At 43.6% G+C, this 10193-nt stretch overlaps 1 protein-coding gene across 1 annotated transcript in view; it reads left to right on the top strand.

Annotated features, from left to right (window-relative positions):
- Positions 1-1395: 1395 nt before the first annotated feature.
- Bend7 (BEN domain containing 7) overlaps positions 1396-10193 on the top strand; it is an 81530-nt gene continuing 72732 nt past the window's right edge. Inside the window, exon 1 of the mRNA XM_013349031.2 lies at positions 1396-1478. The gene's annotated coding sequence lies outside the window, so the exon portion shown is untranslated. The remainder of the gene's footprint in view (positions 1479-10193) is intronic.

A 10193-nucleotide genomic window follows, 5' to 3' on the forward strand; every position in this document is an offset into this window, starting at 1 on the left:
GTAGCTATCTTTGAGGTCAAAGCCAAATCACTGAACCTGTCCACTTTCCTGGGTGGTTTTTATCTAGCATTGGCATCAGAGTAGAGAGGCACGTGATTATTCCAAGGGCCTGCAGAAGTCACGTGCAAGAAGATGGACACCGGAGGGTAATTTCAAGCCGGCAAGTTTTCCAGACTCAGCTAAGCTGAAAAGAGGACTCTGTAAAGCCCACTTTTCGTCAGTCTGGAAATGGTTTAATTATAGACATTTTGAGGATCTGCTCCTCTGTGTTTCCCCTAATTTAGTTTTGTGCTGTTTAATGATCGAGGCCTGAAATTAGTGTGTGTATTCAAAATATTTGGCTACTCTTTCTTGGTACACCCCACCCCACCAACAAGGCCATTGATTACTCCGTTTTTTTTTTTTTTTGTACTTTGTAAATCTTTGGCCGGTTTGATACAATCAGTGTGCTCCATTCAGGACTGAAGGCTGCTTTCTTATTTATGACCTCGGGCAACTTACTACTTACTCGATCTTAAAAAAGAAGGTAGTTTTGCCATTTTGTCCAGTGCAATCTAAGGCAAACAAACAAACAAACCCACCCAAAGCTTGGATTGTTGATGAAAAGAGACATCTATTTTCACACCCGAGTGGTCCTGCTTTGTAAAGAACTTCATTGCCAAAGTGCTGTAGCTTCCACAGGAGGTCCTAAGAGGTATTTGAAAATTGGATGGACATAGTTCTTCCTTTTTTCCATTTTCTTCTTTCTTTTTAATGACGTCTGATTCTGCTGTGCAGGTGCTTTTCAATATTTTTTTTTTTGCAAGATAAACTATTGCATGTTCAATAAAGAGCAGTGGTTGAATGCTAAAGATTCATTTATGTGAAAGGTAAGTATCTTGCTTCTCAAAGTATACTTTTTTTTTGAAATAACACATCAGTATCTTTTTTTTTTTTAAATGTGCTTACTTTTAAGCTTGAGATTCTTTGAGTAACCTGAGTCAAGAGACAGTTCTGAGGCACACTACTGTTAATATGCTCATGAGAATGGGTTGTAGAAATACATTTGGGAAACTCCCCTGGCCTGAGGTTCGGCAAGATTGTTCTTTTTCTTACAAATATATTTGCTCTCTCAAAGAAAAGAAACCTGGTAATTGCTATCTCAGGGCAAACTTAACTGTGAAAACGCTAGCCATGCATAGCCGTTGTGTAAAGTCAGAGTGATCTTTCAAGTTTCTGTACTTCACAGTGAGCAAAGTTTGAGTGGTTCCCGTTGAAGAACCCGTTGAATCTCTGCAAGAGTTCTTGAAATTGTACCTATAAATTATACATACAGAGAACGGGAGTCTTTAACTGCTTACTCTTACTTCTTGAAGCCTTTGGAATTCTAATTTTCGGTTGTTTTCTTGTGCCAGATTATCACCATGAGGTGTATAAGATCTCAGAATTCAGCCACGATGTTAATGGGGAGACCAAAGAGACACAACCCATTTTTTTAGGTAGGTTCCTATGTCAATTTCCCAGCAAAACAGCGTGGCATGGCCATTTGCAGCTTCAGGGGCAGGGTAGAGGGGAGAGATGGTGTAAGAACGGGAAATGTCTGCCGCTGCTTAATGTATGACATTCTTTTCAAGACCTTTTATTTTACAGATTGCCAATATATCCCTTATTAACATTGCTAAAAGTTGTAATTTCAGACATAAATGTTTATTAGTGTCTACACACAGTGCTAATTATCACTCAGTCACAGAGCCAGATGCTGACTGCGCAGTTTTGTCGCCTGTGCTCACCCCATTTCCATTGCATATTCGCTGGCATGCTTCACTGGCAAGAGTTTGTGTAATTGGGGTATTACATCTTTGACATCTGGATAACAGAAATTCAATTTCCAGGAAGCTGCTATTTGTTTGGTTTTGCTTCTGCCTTGGGTGGGATAGAGGATTAATGTGCTGTCTTATTATAATGTCCCTTCACCTCTATGGCCTGGTTGCTAATCCTGGCATGACAAAATTAAATTAAATCTTTAGTCAGAAAGCGTAAGGAGGATAAAAGTGTGATTGTCTGCCTAACCACCTTCTCGTAGTGCCAGTTGCTACCAAGCAGCGTTTTTGTTTCCTGGCTGCGTCCTTCTCACTGACATCTGTGGTCAGAGAGAAGAGGCCTTTCACCTGCTGCCATCCTTCCTGGTTTGCCTACCTCAGGGGCAGACAGAGTAAAGGCAGCATCCTCCAACCCTTCTGACAAGTGCCGGAGCCTGTTTGCCAGGTGTAGTGTGGGCATAAAGTACATACATGACGAATCTTGCCTGTCAGTTGGTACCTGCAGCCTTTGAGCCCCAAATCAGACTATCCAGGATGCTCCTCTCAAAGTGCTAACCAGGCACAGTATGGGGTAAACAGTGACATTTGGCTTCAACTTTGCCCCTCCTGGACTCTACAACCCCAGGTAGTAGTAGGTCGAGAGCCAGGTGCTGCATAGCCAGGAAGCAGACAATGTGAAGAAGCCAGCATGTGAGGGCTTGAGAGCAAGGACCAGAACTACCCAGTGAGTGGGGATGGGTATACTTGTGGCTGAATTGCTGCATAGACCCAGATTGACACTTTTTTCTGATGGAAACATTTTAACGTCTGGAGAGTGTAGTGTGTTTTCTCTCTGTTTTGGTCTAAGGAAGAGAAAGGGAGCAGAAGTGCACAGGGCCAGGCTGAAGTCACAGGTAGAAAGGTGAAATCGGGGAACATGAGCAGTTCCCACCATAAGGATCATCATAGTAAGACAGAATATTCCCAAGGCCAGCACCACCCCTGTTGACTGTTATGAGCACTGAACAGCAAAATCAAGAGAGACACTGTGGCTCAGAAAGAGACGTGTCTCCTTTTGGGCTCTCTTCAGAGCACTAACCTGGGTCCGATGAGTCCTTTAAGGACCACTCGAGAAAATGAATTTGCCTTCTGCTAGAAATTTTACATTTCTCATGGAAGTGGAGCACCATGTTCTGGATTTAGTTCTTGTGTGGCAAAGGCCTCCGGTAAACTCATTCCTATTAGTGGCTTGAAGAATAGTGGTGATGTTAGATAGTAATCAAATTGTGAGGCTGGAAGAACAATGAAGAGTGGGGTGGGATCCAGTAAGATGCAGGTTCTTCTTTATCTGAACTGAAGCTAAAAGAATACCCTTAAAGAAGCAGGCGTGGAGTGGGGCTCATCTTGAAGGTGGTTTGTGGAAGGCCTTTGACAGCAAGAGCTTAGAGATGAGTAAGTACCTCTTCTGGGGAAGATCAGATATGGTTCCCAAAGACCCCCCCAGGTCAGTTAAGAAGTGCAGAGATTTGGAAACATGATTTCTAGAGCAAGAAAAGGCTCCAGATAACATCTGAAATTCAGGATTTTGTTGTTCACTGTGTTACAGTTTATGTTACTCTTCTTTTTTTTTAATATTTATTTATTTATTATGTATACAATATTCTGTCTGTGTGTATGCCTGCAGGCCAGAAGAGGGCACCAGACCCCCATACAGATGGTTGTGAGCCACCATGTGGTTGCTGGGAATTGAACTCAGGACCTTTGGAAGAGCAGGCAGTGCTCTTAACCTCTGAGCCATCTCTCCAGCCCCTATGTTACTCTTCTTAAAACATAGATTTTTATGGCTTATCTCATAAAGTGCTGTAACCTGTTCCTAATATCACCTAGGGTGTGGATCTAGGAGAGTCTGATACTTAAGTACTTGAGAACTAACTGTATACCTGTAGAGAGACCTAGTGCACAGCTCCCAATTGACATAGGGCTTTCTGTATTCAGACACGTGCGTTCTCTGTAACACTCTGCATCTAAAGATTTAAATATGTGTCTCAGGGGACTAGAGAGTACCCCTAGAGTTTGGCAGCGCTTCCCACATCAAATCTATTTCTTTGGAATATTTTTAAGCAGCTAACTAATGTAATAATATCCAGCGTGGTAAAGGAGCTCCCTAGAATGATGGCTTGTGTGAGTGCTTTGGGAATTACTCACGTGTTTTTGATTTGATTAAGGGTTATAAGAGGTAACTTTACCCTGTGGACTTTGGCTTTCTGAAGGCAGCTCTATGAAACTACAGTGAAGATTTGAGCACTGTTTGAGGAAAACAACTTATTTAACCAATTCAACAAGTGTTTCTGTGAGGACATACTGTGAGCTGAGCACCTTTCCTGGAATGTGAGTGGGATCAGAAATGAACAGGACAGGGGCCCTGCTCTGTGGACTAATGTCCTTTGGGGGATGTAGGGATGAGACCGTTCTGGAAGCAGTGACGTGCACTACGCAGCCATCACAACAGTGGATGTTTGAGTGGAGCATGCAAGGCTCTTTATGCGAATGGTCTCATCTGTAACCACATCACCATCCTCATTTTTGGCTTGGGGCAAACACTCCACTGCCAGTCTCTCTCTTCCTGAACAGTAATCAAATGGCAGTTGGAAAGGAACAGAGAAAAGGAGCTAGAGCAGGATGGAAGAGTGGGGTGGGGAGCTAGACCTTGAACTACAGAGATTTGCATAAGCAGAAGATTCCTGGTGGGAAGGGTGGTACTGGCCAGCACAGAGTGATAAGCAGATAGGCATCTTTATGGTTGGACCTTAAGTGAGTGTTGTGCTTTAGTTTGGAGAGTGTTTTCTGTTATCTGAGAATGATCAGGGCAGTTGTTCCTCCTGTAATAATGGGAGTAAAGCTCAGAGTGACAGGAAGGCCACTTGTGGCAGAACCTAACTTTCTCTCTGCCAAACCAAGTCAGGGATTATTGAGGCTTCTGCTCCTAAGAAGACACTTTTTTAATGAGACAGTTTATTCTTTGTAACAGTGATACATAAATTAAGCAAAGTCCCTTTTTATACTTTAGATTTTCATTTACTCTTGTGGTATAGCAATCTAAGGCATATTTTTTCAGATGTATAGTCCCATTACTTCATTCATTTAGTAAATATTTCTTGAGCTCTAAATGCATTTGTGCCAACCCCTGTTTGTGTTGTTCTTTTTCATATTTCATTCAATAACCTAGGTTTCAGCAGATGAAGTACATGGTTCAGTAGTGATGCTGTTTGATTGGTGTACAGATCTCTGATTTGTAATCTCTTTCTTAATGAGAACTGCTGCAACCGCAGGCTCCAGAAGCTCCTCAGAGAACACAGAATTCCACACAGCTCTTCAAGCTAGGAATTCAGTCCTTGACCAAGTGCTCCTCCCTGGGACAGCCACTTGAGTAGCCTGGGTCCCACCTCAAAAAAAGGAAAGAGCCTTTGGTGGTTCATCATATAGCATGCCAAGAATGGATGTAACCATGGGGTAAAAGGAATCAAGAAAACAGAAAAAGGCAGAGCCCTTAAATGCTAGCATTTGGAATCTAAAATGCTTTGCTTCTCCTTCTCAGTCTCTGAAGCTGCCCCTTTTTCACAGTGCTTCTCTTCCTTGACGGTACAGTGAGGGAGCATCTCTATGTGCTAGGAATATGGCCGATGTAGGCACCACTTAGCAAAATCCAGATGCAATATAATGCTAAGAACTTCATATGTTATTCCACTCACTGTCCTGATAAAAGTACTGTCGTTCCTATTCCTAGGAGAATCTGAGAGTTTACAGAGTTGCTCGGTGGGAGGACTAGGCTGTAAACCAGTGTGTCTCCCCTCAAATCCTGCCCTTGACCACAAGGTGTGCTTATTCAGATGTACTCCCCTGCAGGGGCCCCCAGCTTGTACTGCTGACAGAAGGAAAGCAGAGCTGCTCCAAGAAGGGTGACGGAGACCCAGAGAACCTCACACGCTCCATAATTCTGCGTCTCTAGCTTGGAGTGCTGTGGTCATTGTTAAGTAAACCTGGAACCCCATGTTTCCTAAGATTGCAATCAGTAGCAAAATGTGATTATACTCTAGACTCCCCAAAAGACTTAAGAAGCACTTGCAACCTGCTTCACTGTTAGAAAATCACCTGTGTATATTAGTTATATTGTAGCTTTGGGTGCAGACTTGGTCATTCTTAAGCTGCTGCTGGCTTCCTAGAGCTGGGGACATTTGTAGTTAGTCTAGTTATCTCACTGCTTTCACTAATCCCGTAATTACTACCACAGCTAGACTAGGAAATAGACCTTGGTCTTCCTCCTGTTTTCTTTTTACAAATGAGAGGCTTATCTCATAGATAAAAGTGACTTGCATAAAGCTGTGCTGTAGTTAGCAGTTGGTGTATTTAAAATCAGGTCTCTTGACACCTGCTCTGAGGTCTTTTTTGCCTCTACTCCTTTCTTCACTCCTCCACTCTGCTCACGTGAGCTGCTCTGACAGAGTAACTCTTCTCTGCAGGGACTGTAGACTCCACTTTGTTTCTTATAACTGAGCATTCAGCATCCATAGTCCAGTCCTGCCAGCACCTCCCTGCCTCCAAATGCCTGCTCCCCAGGACTTCTGCAGATGAAGATGGGCACCCAATATATGAGGTCATTTGTTGCTAAGAGTTGGAGGAGCTCAGGAACCACTGAGGAAGAGAGGGTTGTTGTTTTCCTGTATGCTCGGCACTTTCAGGCTGTCCTGTTTGAACTCACACTGCTTCTGAGATGACATTTCCATTTGCAGATGAGAGAAGAGGGTCTGTAGAAGTGTTTACTCACCCCCGAGTTATGGAGCCAGTAACGAGCTTGCTTTGACTGTGGTCTGGCCAGATTCTTTCTGCTTCTGCTTCGTGGAGAGAGCATGGCTCATCCTTATCTTCCTGCTCATTGTCTTCCTAGTTTACCTTCCCATTCTTCTCTTCTGTCTTACTCTCACTGAAAAAAATGTTCTATGTCGAACTGGCCTCTTCTCATAGCCCCTGAAACTCCTTAAATTCTTGTCTCTGCCTTATCACCATGGCTGCTTCTGCAGTCTCCACTCTCCTCTACCATGCCTTGTCCCTGTCCAGGCTCCTAACGATATCCTATCTGTCCTGATGGTGTTTAAAGTTCAGTTCCAATATTGCCTTGGCCAGAAGCCTTTTCAGTTTATAGTACAGCAGGTACTATAGGTTCAGAAAACTTCAGTTCGATTTCTGGGTTAGCAGTCAGTGGCACCTTGAGGGGCTGAAGAGATGGCTCAGGGTTTAAGAGCACGGGCTGCTCTTGCAGAGGACCCAGCACCCATGACTCTCATGGCCATCTGTAACTCCAGTTCCAGGGATCTGACCTCCTCTTCTGGCTCCCACAGATGCTGCATGCATGTGGTGCACAGATATACATGCAGGCAAAACACCCACACACATTTTAAAAATAAAATTAAAACAATTAATGGCATCTTGAATAAAGCTCTTGAGGAATTTTCTTTATCTCCTGTGATGGAGTAATAGTGCCTGCCAAGCTACTTCATCAGATTCTTCTTCAGCATATGGAGTCCTAAATCACGTCCTTTCGAACTGGAAGGCACTGTGCTCTTAAATCATATTATTCCCTTTCCCTAGCTCCTTCCAAATCCAAAGTGTTTTTCTTTTGAATGGTTTACTACCAAAGATCAATATCAGTCAGTCCTTTCCAGTACTTTCTGGGCAGTAGTGGCGTGCAGCTTTAGGCAGAGCAGGTGGATCTCTTTGAGTTCAAGGCTAGTCTGGTCTACAAAGGCAGTTACAGGACAGTCAGTGTTGCTACACGGAGAAACCCTGTCTTGACAAAACAAAACAAAACAAACAAACAAACAAACAGAAAAACCCAGTACTTTCCATGCACTGCCTCATCTTTATTTTTGTGCCTGGCTTTATTGTGGTCTAAGAAACCGAGCAGATCCTTCTCCAGCCCTGTTTTTAACAGTTGTCACATCAAACTGTTTGTTTCCACTACCTCTCCTAATCTGTCCTGATGTCGCTTGTCTAGTCCTAGAGGCAAGCGTGGCCTGGATTCCTCTTCGGATCCTCAGAAGTACTCAGTATAGTGCTGTGTTTATAATGGTGCTTACCTGGGAAGTCTTGGGACTCTCATTTAATATGTGGATGTTTCAGACACTGTTACATCATACTGAAGAAGAATCATCTTAAAATGCACTACTCTATTGCAACTTTTGCATCAGCTGATAAACCAAACTTCAGTGTTTCACAGAACCTCTTTGAAGAGGTGCTTGTATTATACCAGGCTATCTTAGTTACTCTCTGTTGCTGTGATAAACACCATAACCAAGGCAACTCATAAAAAAGAAAATATTTAGCTGGGAGATGGTGGCACACGCCTTTAATCTCAACACTTGGGAGGCATAGGCAGGCAGATCTCTAAATTCAAGGCTATTCTGGTCTACATAGTAAGTTCTAGGGCAGCCACGGCTACACAGAGAAACCATGTCTTGAAAAACAAACAAACAAAAAGAGAAAGTACTTAATTGGAGACTTGCTATGGTTTCAGAGGGTTGGTCCATGGTCGTCATGGACGGGAAGCATAGTGGCAGGCAGGTATGGTAGCTGAGAGCTTACATCCTGACCCTCAGTCAGCTCTTCCTGGCTTGATACCTCCAGAGTGGCACCTCCTCCAACAATGCCACAGCTCTTAATGCTTCCTACACAGTCCACCAATCGGGAACCAAACATCCAAACATATGAGCCTATGGGTGACCATTACCATTCAAACCACCACACATGTTAAAGCTAAAATTTGGGTTTTCTGATGTTGGTCTGTGAGATACAGTTTGTAATATCTTCTTTTTAAAAGTCCAGAAAAGTTCAAAAAGAAGAGAACCTTGCAAGTAAAAGTCAGTATCATGTTGAAAACTGAAATTGAAAGGCCATGTGATCTGCTTGTGTTGACCCTTGCCATGACACTGGAATCATTTTATAGAGGCAAAGTGCCCTAGATAATACTTACCCATTAATACCGGGTCTAACTCTGTCGTTCTCAGAGTCTACACTAAGCAGGTTTTTCCTTAAAGAAAATAAAGCTGTACATTGTACAATCCCAACAATAAGCCTGTCATCCGTTACCTTTCTGGGGGAAGACAGGCCATGAGCACAGCTACTCAAGTCACACCTTCCCAGGGGTGCCCTACAAGGGACAGGCGAGACTGACATCACCTGCACCCACTCTTGAGGACCCACACGGGGCAGGGTCTGTCCTGAGGAAGGTTGCAGTTCTCGTGTAGACTTGGTGTCTAGGTGAGAAGTGGAGATGTCCCATTACTTCTCCTACCCCGGATGCGAATCAGTCATTATAAAATGTCCTTGAAGGGGAGTGTCCAAGACACATTGATAGTTTCTCCTTCCCACTTCCCATGGCAATATGCTTAGACAAAAAAAAAAAAAAAAAGTATTATGAGCTTCTGTAAGAAAAGTAAAGATTCTGGAGCATTGTATTTTGCATCTTAAAGTTAAAAATAGACCTAGGACGTTGATACAGGAAACCTGTTATTCTTGTAAGTAACAGATTATTGGAGAGAAAACAACCTCGAAAGGGATCCAGTAGCAGCAGCAGCAACAGCAGCACCAGGGAGAGAGCCTGGGCATGCCAGAAGCCCAAACATGGAGTAGCTGATCCAGGAGACACCTTTAGTTTTCTTCTAGTATCCCACATACCTTGGCTTGCTACCCTGCCTGACATTGCCCTTCATTTAATGCCTTCTTGTGAAGGCCCACACTCCTTTGCATGGCCCGGCCCCCTCACAAACTGTGTCTCCTTCCCGTTTATTCTCAGCCCCACACTCGGCAGGACCAGCCACTTTTCACTCCTACAAGGGGCCTGCTTCCTCAGACTGTAGGCCGAGCACTTGGTCACCGCTCCTTGCCACCCATCCTCCTCTCTCACTGGTCCTCTCTGCCATTCCTGAAGCTTCCTCTGTACGCACTCTCCTGCCTCTGCCCTGCAGCATTCCTGAGACCCCTATTAAAGTAGAAACATACGTAGTTTATCCACGGACCTCTCCTGCTACATTGTAGACTAAGGGTCAGCTGTGCCCAGAACATCAACGGCTGTTTGGTGAATGAAGGAAAAAAAAAGAGTCTGATTTTAAACTTGGCTTGAAGTGAAACCTCCAATTTAAAACTTTGTTACTCAACTCTTTGACCTCTTAAAAGTTCTTATCCTGGTGATATATTTAGTAACTAACTGTACCTCTCATTTCGCAAGTAAAATATGTCAATCCCAACAATGGGATGTTTAGTTTTTTGTTTTTTTTTTAGTTTTTCCGAGACAGGGTTTCTCTGTAGCTTTGGAGCCTGTCCTGGCACTAGCTCTTGTAGACCAGGCTGGTCTCGAACTCACAG

Source organism: Microtus ochrogaster, chromosome 16 (genome assembly GCF_000317375.1).
Source record: "Microtus ochrogaster isolate Prairie Vole_2 chromosome 16, MicOch1.0, whole genome shotgun sequence".
Lineage (NCBI taxonomy): Eukaryota > Metazoa > Chordata > Mammalia > Rodentia > Cricetidae > Microtus > Microtus ochrogaster.